At 39.9% G+C, this 10,323-nt stretch overlaps 1 long non-coding RNA gene across 1 annotated transcript; it reads left to right on the plus strand.

Moving 5' to 3' along the window:
- LOC109708958 lies at nucleotides 5,239–7,825 on the plus strand. Its single transcript, XR_002215851.1, has 4 exons — nucleotides 5,239–5,403; nucleotides 5,488–5,582; nucleotides 5,652–5,767; nucleotides 7,642–7,825. It is a non-coding gene; the product is annotated as an uncharacterized LOC109708958 (long non-coding RNA).

The raw sequence follows: 10,323 nt of genomic DNA on the forward strand, positions 1-10,323 counted from the left end.
TCTACTATGCCATAAGTATGTAGAATGTCAACATGAAGTACATCTACTCTACATGAACCAGTATGCCAGTACTTAACAAATATGCTATGATGCAACGTGTAATACTATGAAGTATGATATATGTCTTAAAGCCATCTACATATCTAGTATGTACTATCCTGGCAACCAAGTACACTACGATGCCATCAGCGATACCGTCAAGTATCCTATGAATCTCAATGTCCGACCCTATGCCGTAGCATGTTAAGGAATCCAACTACTATGACCTGTCTAGTAGTGATTATCAACTTGTTGTTTAATATTCTGGTTCAATCTCATTCAGGATCTACACGGGTGTAGTCCGGCTTGTGCCGCCTAAGTGCCTGTGGTAGCCCAACATTCCTGCCCTTGGAATGTGTCTGTCCCACTCGACCCCGTAGGCTTCTCAGTACCGCACGAGCGAGCATATGTCGCGTAGGCTAACTCCGGAGTGCCGGCTTGTAGGGAGCGACCCGTACAAGCATGTGCGAATGAGCACAAATGGCAAGCAAGCATGGTCAAAACCTCAAGTACCCAATCATCATGTCTCTAACATGGTAACAGTCACTAGCAACCCAAAGGTCTAGTACTATGTCTCAATGTGAAGGTTAAACCGTTCAATAATTTCGATGTCAATGACCTTAGCTTTACTAAGTCCAAATCTCAAGGTGAAGTTCCCACATTCACTATGTTTAGTGCCTCTTTATGACATTTAAACATTGCTATAATCTAAGCACATTTCACCTTCTAAGTCTCTTTATGACGTTAACTTGTTCTATCAATAATAGATTAATACACATGCTCTCTAGCGTGTTCTCATATTGCCACATGTATGTTCTTTCCAATGCAACTATCCACTTGGCATAATTTCTCATAATAATAACATGCAAATGCAATTTACATATCCATCAAGTCTAATGCCGCTTTATGACATTAGCTTGCTAAGTCCATCTCTAGTCCAAGCCTAATGCCGCTTTATGACATTAGCTTACCATTTGTATACACTCTAACCTATGTCACTTAAGGTCGATATGACCAACCATGTCAAGTATGCGTTCTAAGCCCAAGAGTGTAATCTATGTGCCATAAGCACCATATGCAACATGATCTTAATCAAATGTAAGAATGCTAACCATAGGCCCCTAGCCCAACATGAAAACTCTCTACCATATAGAGGTCAAATATGCATTGTATATAACATGTGCATTTTAAGCATTCTAAAATTCACAAATAATGCATCGAACATGAATATGCATGCTTTTTCATTTTACAATACTTAAATCATCAACAATGAGATTTTCTCATTATGTGGCTAGGTCAAACCCACCGACGACAACGGAACCCTTCGATTGTTCCGATGAGGGTGTCCACCACTCTCCTAGTACCCTAAAGGTAAGGAAACAAGTGTCACAAGAACCCTACAAACAACACATAGCTCAAACATTAAGCTTTTCAAGCTAAGGTGGGAAAAACTCACCGAAAATGGTGAATATCTCTCTTGATCTCCAAAAGGAGGCAAGAATCCTTCAAAACCAACCTAAAAGATGGTTCAAATAAGATCAATCAAGATCAAAAAGCCTCAACTCGAAAATCCCCATTTCTAACCCTAAAATTCAAAATCTAGGGTTTCCTCTAACCAAAATCAACAAAACATGTATCAAATGAAAAATACATGTTACTAACCTCTTAAATAGCCTCAAACCAAGTCCAAAATCAGCTAGGGTTGGAGGTCTCCTCACAAACAAGCTCCTCTCAAAGCTCCAAGTCTTCAATCATGGAGAAAACCCAATAAAAGCAAAGAAGAGGAGAAGGGAGAGATCAAAACACCATAAAATCCACCAAAAATGGGGATCAAACAAGGGAAGGGGAGACTCACCTTGATCTCCACTGGTTAGGGCTCAAAGAGAGCAGCTAAGGGGGCTGGGGTCACCTATATAGGTGTTGTAACAATTGCAAATACACCCCTCCCCGAAACAGCCCGAACTGCACTGCGTACCGGTACACGGGTTTGTGTACCGGTACACATCCCACGAACCAGCCCAACCCGAGCCTCGGGTTGGCGCTCTGGCTGCCAGGGTCGATGGCTGTACCGGTACAGCCATCACCGTGTACCGGTACGCCACCCCGAAATTTGCAAACCGAGAGCAGCCTAAGTCCTCCACTTTGGCGACCTTAGTGCTACTTGAAATACCACAATTCTCGGGATACGAGCCATAGGTCTGAACACTGTCTACGACCCACCAGAAAATCTGGAAAAACTCATAACACCAGCCATACACTCGAACCTCGTAGTTTGCAAAGGTCCAGTGCGTTACAGGTGGCCTACAGAGTAGCATTACCGCCGAGGCTTGCGGGGGTGCACGATGTGTTTCATGTATCCAATCTCCGCAAGTATGTTCACGATCCGGAGCATGTTCTCTCGTATGTACCGATAGAGCTTCAAGAGGACATGACTTGCGAGGAGTTCCCAGCGTACATTGTTGATCGGGAGGTGCAAAAGCTACGGAATCGAGAAATCCCGTATGTTAAGATCCATTAGAGCGAACACGGCGATCGGGAAGAAACGTGGGAGCTTGAGGACGCGATGAAAAAGCGTCATCCTTATCTCTTCGAGGAACTAAGATGAGGTATGGATTTTGGATTACGAATGAGTTAGTTTCGCGGTCGAAACAATTTTAAGGGGTGGGGAATGTAACGTATCACTTCCCCGTAAGTCGTGCTGAGTTTCGTCGAAATGAGCGAAACGCGGAAAGGAATGAGTTACTACAGGCTAAATGTGCATTGGAGCCTATATGTAGAGTATAAAGGGACCCGAGAGAGTGAAACTGCAATTCTGGAGAAGTCCCAGAAAATTTTACTCTCGGGGACCGGTCCCTTGGATAAGAGACCGGTTCCCGAACGTTGATCAGCCGAGCAGAGGGAAAAATCGGCTAAGTTCTGGAAATCGAGCTCTCGGGAACTGGTCCTTCGGCGGGAGACCGGTCCCGGGAGACCGGTTGCGGCGGGGGGAGACTGATCCCCTTCTGCGCGGATTGCAGGATAGCTCTCGGGAACCGGTCCCTGAAGGGAGAGACCGGTCCCCGTGCCCGAAATTGCCCAGTGAGGGCTGGTTGCAAGGATGAAAAGTAGAGGGGCTTATGTGCAAATATGACATGTGAAGGGTTATACGGGCTAGGGCATGAGTGAGAGCTCATTTGCTCTCACTCCACCAACACCTTTCCCTCTCTCTCTCTCTAAAAACCTCTCCTTTCTCTCTCCCTCTCTCTCTAGGGCTTAGACTAAGAGGGGATTTGGAGGAGCAAGCTTGGAGAAGAAGCTCTCCAAGGTGAAGAGCAAGCTAGGCAAGGCTTTTGAAGGAAAAGCTTTGGACTCCAAAGGTGAGTTCATGTGATTTTAGGTTAGGTTTTGAGTTTTTTCTTCTAGTTATGGCATCTAGGAGCTTCTATGGTATTTTTCCCCATGATTATCCATGTTAGGGACTTAGTTGGGGAAGATGATGTGTGCAAGGACCTATATTTAGGGTTTTGTAATTTTGAGGTTCAAACTTGGATTTGATCTCATTTTAATCTAATTGGTAGGTCTACGAATGCATCGGTGCGCTCGGTTCGGCGATACGACGAGCGTGCGCAAAGATATTATGAATACAGGCTAAAATAGTACAGATCGTCGTAACTCGCCGCGAACAAGTCTAAAAATTGTGAAATCTGGACCACGGCATCCTTGTGACACATAAAGGTGGGGGGTGCTATCCGGAAACGCCGGATCTCTTTCTATGTCTATGTCCCTTCTTTGAGCATGTTGGTATTATAGCATTCTTGCATGTAGGGTAATGAACGGCATATGTTGGTTGTAACAATTATCTGCGTAAGATTATTGTAATGATAAAGAAACATGTGAACAAAGATAGTGAAAGACCCTGTATGCATGTGAATGTGAGAAACGACTATGACCGTAGTAAACAAAGGCGACATTGACATTAGTGACTCGATTGACATCGGAAAGTGAATAGTTAAATAAGGTTTAACCCAAGTGACATTATGTGTACTGTGGCATCAGGACCACCATGACGTTGGCAAATGATAGTATGTGCATGAATAGGTAATNGAAACGACTATGACCGTAGTAAACAAAGGCGACATTGACATTAGTGACTCGATTGACATCGGAAAGTGAATAGTTAAATAAGGTTTAACCCAAGTGACATTATGTGTACTGTGGCATCAGGACCACCATGACGTTGGCAAATGATAGTATGTGCATGAATAGGTAATAACCATTCATCAGCATTGAGACAGTGAGAATTGTGACAGGTTGGCCATACCTCCTCAAATTAAGGATTGGATCATACTCACATGTATTGGTTCCGGCTTGTGGGAGGTCGCTCCTCCACGAGCGGCGTACTCCGGAGAAGAAAAGCACCACGGGTGGAAGTGCCCGGCGAAGATCCTTCGGGTGGTTGTGCTTTGTGCCTTCCCCGTTAGACGGGATATGTGGACTGTGAGTTGGGGTAAACCAGGAGCACCCCAGGTTAATTGGGTAAAGGCCAAAGGAAAGTGGAAAGGGCATGCATGCATAATTATCATGTATTTGAATATCTATCTGTGGATTGCTTTCTTGCAGGCATTGTATTAGAAGTGCATTAGTTGGTTTGTTATTCTTCTTTATTGAAATACATATGCCTGAATTAGACCCAGTGGGGGAATCGGCGTGGTCGGCGGCCGAACCCACTGGGAACTTCGTTCTAGTTCTCATTACCACTAACCCTGTAGATCCGTACGCGAGCAGGGCGGTGGAGGATCGAGGCAAGGGGGTCGCGCTGTAGATAGCGGCCTCGGAGTTATATAGGCATACCCTACGTTCGATGTACTCAACTTTTGTATGTTGAAATAGTAAGGTGAAAATGATGTAATGTAAAGATGAGATAAATTATATTTTGGTTAAAGGAAATCGTGATGTAAATGATTGTAATAGACTACTTGTGTTTGATTCAAATGAAATCAAATGACATGTATATTGGATGTTTAGTTAGTTTCGATGCTTTCACTTGTGGTTGTTGTTTCCCCTCGTGCAAACCTCGTATATCTCACAATTCTCTTTATGATTTGCTTGTTATATACTTGTGGATTGAGCCTTGGGCAGATAGGGGAGGTACTGTCCGTCGGCGTCTGTCACGTGCTCGAATCCGACCAAATTGGCGGAGCTCGGGGCGTGACAGGGTGAGTTTGATTAGAGGTTAGAGGTTAGATGATCTTGTTGGATTTAAGCTTGCTTCTTTCTCCTCTTGTGCTAGCTGGTTTGGAGCTATTAGAGAAGTGTGGGAAGAGGTATTTGGCAGTGTTTTCTCAACCATTAACTCAGCAAGACCTGAGTTGAAGCTTTGGAAAGGTGAATTAATAACTTTCTTCTCTAGTTTCATGTATAGCAGTTGTAGTAGTGGGTTGAGCTTGTGTTTTGCTTTCGTGTTGCTAGCTGAACAGGGGAAACTTGTAGCAGCTGTAGAGGAGGTGATTTGGCTGTGATATTTCAATCCTAGCTCAGTCAAAACTGAGTTAGAGCTGGACAAGGTACTACTAACATCACTAGTTTCAGGTATTAGTAGTAGTATTGATAGAGTTTATGGTGTATGGTTGCAGCAGAATTTGCAGCAGGTTATTGAATTCCTTTGGCAGAATTTCGTGACCTTTAGAATGGTAATTTTGATGTGCTCCAACCTGAATTGAAGTGGAATTCAAGTTGGATTCTATCCTAGGTAAGATTCTTGCCTAAACTAGATGCTTATGCGAAGTTTTTGGTGGAAGTTGAAGTTAAGCTCCTAGTTGATTTTAGAGTGCTTGTTAGGGTGCTTGGAGTCTTCGGAATACCTTGTTGCAGAATCGACGAGAGTCGTCGACTAATTGGTGGGTTTGACCTTCTCGAAATAGGTGAATTCCCTCTATGTCTGCTTTGACATTATGATATTGAAATTCTTACATATTCATATCAAATATATCTTGAATGAGTTTAAGCTTGCATATTCATATGAATATATGTTTGGATATCTTGAGGCATGTACAACATGCATATTAAGTCAGGTTAAAGGAAACCTCTATGCAGTAGAGCAGGAATTATGAGATTGATTTAGCATGTATAGATTGCTTGTTTATTTAGCATGCATTATATGATAGTAGCATACTTGTGTAGACAAGTGAACTATTACATCATTCAATAGTAATTGAGTGTAAAGTTGTAGAGGTGATACTTAGTGTAAAGGAACAACTAAGTAAATGAGGTCATATTGCTCTCAAATTTTGAATTAAACGATGTAATTCCATGTTATAGACATGATGACAATACTTCTATGTATATTCTAATTAGCAAGGCTATTATCCTTGATGATAAAATGAATTGTGTAGAAGTCATGTATGGAATATCTTATATGATATTTTGTATTCACAAGTTAACCAGTTGGTTATCGTTTTACATGATAAACATAGCATGAATTGCATGTTCCTATAGATATGATCTAGTAAGTAAACTAGAATTGGGCATTATAACATAACATGAATGTTATACTATTGAAAATGATCTAGTTAAATAACTAGAACTGGACATGAGGATATACTTGTGTAGTCAAGTAGAAATACTTGCCTAATATTTGCATACTCCAAGTAGTGGAGGTTTATGTAGAACCATAGAATATGTAAACCACTTTCCTTATGTGTAGGGAGTAGTGAGAGAACTCTATATGAGTGTGTGGGTATAGCCCATTCGAAACATCCATATGATGTAAAGTATATATTTGTTTAAGTCATACTATCTATTAGTAGAATTATGTCAACAAGTTGTTGATAGTAGATTATGACTTAGTGTTAATTGTCGACCTTGTGTCGAGTCAAAATTCCATATTAGAGACATGATGAAATTGTGATACTTATGCTATGGATTCTTGCACGCCAATGTGCTCATTCGTACATGCTTGTGAGGGTCACGCCCCACAAGCCGGCACTCTGGAGTTGGCCCAGCGACAGATTGCTCGTTTATGTACGAAATTGAGCGCCGAAGTGGATTGCTGTGGGTAGTGTTAACTTCCACGGGGCCATTAGGCACGGCACGGCTGGGGCTTTACCATGTGTAAGTCTCTTGTTAATTGGGTTAGTATATGTGATTCTAACCTTAGATGGATATGATAGTAATGATACTTTATGTCATTAGCTGCATTTACCTAGTAATGAGCATACTAGAAGGTTAACATCCCTGTTAGTCAATAGTTTAGTGACAAATCCTGAATGTTTACACTCTTGCTAGTATAGAAAAATAGCTACATGATGTCATTAATTAGTTAAACTATAATGATGAGATTCTGCATACAACCTGACATATAGCTAATTAAATTGTTAATTAGCATGATTTGTAGAACTTGTTATGATCAACTAGTATATCAAATATGTTAGAAAACATATTTTGTGAGGCATGATATAGTTGATTTACTTCATTTACTTGTCGCATTTACTTTATTATTTATTATTGTTTATTCATGCCTCAGTTGACCTAGTGGTGTACTTCGCCACTCTCGGCGGCTTACCTACTGGGAACTATAGTTTAGTAGTTCTCACGCCCTTTTGTTGGTTTTTTTTTTTTTTGCAGAGCCTTTCACAGCGTGAAAGGTTAGGGTTCCTGGCAAGGGGTCAGCGGATAGCTAGAGCCTCCTCGATGTTAAATAGATGGAATCATACAAGTTTTTCTAGTTTAGTTCAGTATTGTATATTGAGACTATGTAGCGTGTACTTTTCTTTTAAGTTATAATAAGGTTATGTGTTGTATAAGTTTATGAACTTTTAGTTCTGCTCTGATTACCTGATTATGATATTATCGTTTTGCTATGTTGATTGTAGACGCCTTGTGTACACTTGAGGTAGTAGTGTACAGGGCGGGTCTGTAGACGTGACTGGTGAGCTTTCGCTGAAGTCCAGGGAGTGACAATTAGGATTAACATTTAAATCTATTAGAGATAAATTAAGATAGATCTAGATATTAATTAAAGTCGAAATCCTAAATATATTAGGATTAGGGTACGTTTTTGCTAGAGCTTTATAAATAGCTCTTGAGTTGAAGGATCTAGTGGGTGTACGGCTAGAGAGAGAGAGCACCTTAGTTGTCGTACCAGAGAGAGAGAGAGTTAGTGAGTTGAGTGCACCTGTGCATATGTGCACATGAAGGGTTGCCTTTTAGGTATATAAAAGATGAGAGAAGGATAGGAGAGATTTAAAAGGAGAGCTCGGGTTGTAGCTACTCAGTTGCAGAAGAGGAGTTAGGTTTAATTTTCTGTTTGGTTATGTTTCTCTCTTTCGTGATTGTATTAGCTTTTGTTGAGCAGACGTATTTATGGTAAAAACCCGATTCGACACTTCCGTCGTGGAATCCCAACAATCGGTACCAGATCAACAACAGTCAGTATCGGAGAGGGTTGCGGTGTAGTGTACTGAATTTTTAATATAAGAGTAAGTGTAAATAAAAACAGTGTAAGATATTATTTTTATTGGACTTAAATAAGTAAAATATAAGTCAGAAATGACTTGTGTTCAAATTGGAGTGGAAACAAAAGATTTAGAATTTTCTGTAAGGAACGGAACTTGTCTTTTTAGTAGAAAATTCAGTGTCAGAAAATTATAAAAATTTGAGAATATATCGAAATTATTTTTCTGAGGCTAGATTTAAAGTTTCGTGTTATTCTGACATCCGAAAAGTGAAAAAAAAATTTGACTGCTATCTGCTAGAGATTCTAGTTGGTAGACTTTTCGGTGACAAAAAATGGTTCAAAAATGAAAAACTAAGATCTCGTTCTTCTAATTGATTTTAACCGAGTTTGAATTTGAACGCAAAAGGACATTCAGAAGGGATCCGGCAAAAAGTATTATATTTGAATTAGACTAAACTGAAAATTGTAAGTGTTTAGGGGGCCTATATGTGAACCTACACCTTATCTCTCAAGCACGAGAGGAGTTTGGAGAGGGGTTCTCTTTCTCTTTAGATCACACTCCCTTTATTCTCTAACACTTCTCTCTTCCTTTCTCTTGTAATTTCTCCATAAAGAGGATGTTTGGAGGAGATTAAGGTTACTTGGTGGTGAAGCAAGCTTTGGGGAGAAGAAGCTTGATAAAAGCAAAGGATTCAAGGTGAGATTTTCTTAAAGTTGAGCTAGGGTTTTGTGTAGAAACCTTGAAAATATGATAAATGGAATATGTGATTCTAACCTAGATTATTGCATAAATCACCAAGAGATTTGGATATTATGCCATGTATGGGTTTCTAGGGTTTCAAATGAGAGTTTTGTGATAAGATGGGTTTTAATTTAAATTGGTCATATGTTTCTGCAATTGAAGGTAAAACCGACGCGATGGACCGCTTAGATTGAAGTTTCGTGGAGCTTGCAGTGGTCAATTTGGAGAAAATCCTGTTTTTGCTTCGTTTGCCGCAGTGGGTGAAATCGGCGACGATAAATTGCACAGCTTGGCTTTCCCGCTTCGTGACGTTGACATGAGGTAGGGGTGCTATCCGAATTAGTCGGATATCATTCTATATCTACGTTATATATATTGATCATGTAACATCATGCATTGTTATTATGTGAGAAACCTATGAGTCCTTGGTAAATTCATTCTTTAGTGTGAGGGATGATGATCCATGTTGCATGATACTTGTAGGTGTATTATTTGTATGATATTGAGATAGATGTGTATATGTATGTTGTATGAGATGCTACAGGACATATGCATATGAACATGTTGTGAGAATATGTTAGATATGTGCATGAGATGCTAGAGGACATGTATGTGAACATTGTGTGAGAATATGCTAGATACGTGCATGAGATGCTAGAGGACATATGCATGTGAACATGTTGTGAGAATATGCTAGATATGTATATGAGATGTTAGAGGACATATGCATATGGACATATTGTGAGAATATGCTAGATATGTTGCATGAAAACCATAGATACTCTTAGGGCTTGTTTGGTTCAAGGGTGGAATTAGAATGGATAATGGAATGGGAATGAATTGGAATGGTAAATGGATTGGCCCACTCCCCTAAGATGTTTGGTTCATTTATGGATTGGAAATTGGAATGAGTTATTCCCATTCCATTGTTTGGTTCATATAAATTAAAAAATTATAGGATACCATAATACTAATTTAACTCTCAAATATAATTTTATATTATTTAAAATTTATGAAAAATATAATACATTCTCTAATGAGTTTTCCAAAAAAAAAACATCAAATTTATTTTTAAAAACTTTTATGCAAGAAAAAAATTATAAAAAAT

This window comes from Ananas comosus, linkage group 1 (genome assembly GCF_001540865.1).
Source record: "Ananas comosus cultivar F153 linkage group 1, ASM154086v1, whole genome shotgun sequence".
NCBI classification, from domain to species: Eukaryota; Viridiplantae; Streptophyta; class Magnoliopsida; order Poales; family Bromeliaceae; genus Ananas; species Ananas comosus.